The sequence below is a fragment of the Myotis brandtii genome, unplaced genomic scaffold, assembly GCF_000412655.1.
Source record: "Myotis brandtii unplaced genomic scaffold, ASM41265v1 scaffold1373, whole genome shotgun sequence".
Taxonomy (NCBI): domain Eukaryota; kingdom Metazoa; phylum Chordata; class Mammalia; order Chiroptera; family Vespertilionidae; genus Myotis; species Myotis brandtii.
In genome coordinates, this window is record NW_005354889.1 from 166750 (window position 1) to 168022 (window position 1273).

Genomic DNA, 1273 nt, shown 5'->3' on the forward strand with positions numbered 1-1273 from the left:
GGTCCTCTTAGAAGGAGAACAGCACAAACTTGTGTATACTCTATTACTCCTTCTTTTCATAAAGGATCCCTACCCCATAATAGGAAAGTGCACAGCAATGAAGTAATATTTTCCCCAAAGAACAGGTATGTGTAAATATCTGCTGTAGTAGGTATAAAGCAGGACATACTGGAATCTGGCCCTTATTGAGAATCTAAAGCACTGGTATTACAACACATGGTGAGCCACCCTTTCCTTCAACCTTGCCTGGTCACTGAGGATGGAAGGAGGGAAAATGACACACAGCAGCCAGGCCTTGGGGTTCTGGTGAGTCCTGGTCCACACCCAGAGTTGGATGGTGCCCCAGCCTCACCCTGTGTGAGGGAGCCTATAACCACAAAGGAGCATACACTCTACCTCCCAGAAGATGGCACTGAGCTGGCAGAAGGAGTCGCTCAGGGAGTAGTGGAGGAAGGGAGGGACCTGCCACCTGAGGAAAAAGGGGCAGGGGCTCCAGCACCTGGAGCAGGAGAAGATCCCAGACATTCTCCAAAACAACCACACGGCACTTTGTTCCCCTCCCAACTTTCCAGGTCTCTTGGCAACTCTTAACCTTTTCCAAGCCGGCACTGCCTCAGGTAATAAATTATTGTTCCAACTGCAGAATAGATCTCCCGTTCTCCTCAAAAGGCATTTTGATATCAGATTATCTCACCCTGCCCACCCTGAGGTAGGTGGGGCAACAGGTAAGGACGCCACCCCCACCACAAAGGAGGAAATTCAAGCAGAGGTTGGTAATTTACCCAAGGTTATGCTAGGCCCCACCCCAGGGAGGGCTCGGAACAGCTGCTCCCTTCACCCTTTCCCCTCCAGGCTAGGCTGCCTGCACTGAGCCCCAGAGCAGCACTCCCTCTGCCCCCCCCCCCGGCTTCTAGTCACTATCTCCCCTCAGCTCAAATCCCAAGTCTGCTCCCAAAGCCCCAATACCACACATGCCCATCTTTGTAGGACCAGAGGAAAGAACTGCACTGAGAGATCAGGGGGCTTACCCATTCAACGCTTCCAACTCCAAGGACTCCCCACCCTCCTGGGCACACCTGCTGCTCACACACAGTGCTCTTCAGCTCACGCTCAACCCTCTCTTGTATGGGCTCCGAGTTCCCCTCCTTCCCCACACACATCCCCTGCTCTGGACCTTCCACTTCTTTCCATCTCCCTCTCACTTCTTTGAGTGCCCCGTAAATTGCTTCCACACCCCAAAGTGCCACCTAAACAGACCCTGCTTTTGGAGCTC

General features: G+C 52.8%; 1 protein-coding gene across 4 annotated transcripts in view; it reads right to left on the minus strand.

Annotated features, from left to right (window-relative positions):
• The window catches only part of ACTN4 (actinin, alpha 4), a 79399-nt gene that overhangs the window by 76758 nt on the left and 1368 nt on the right, over positions 1-1273 (minus strand). The window lies entirely within an intron of this gene.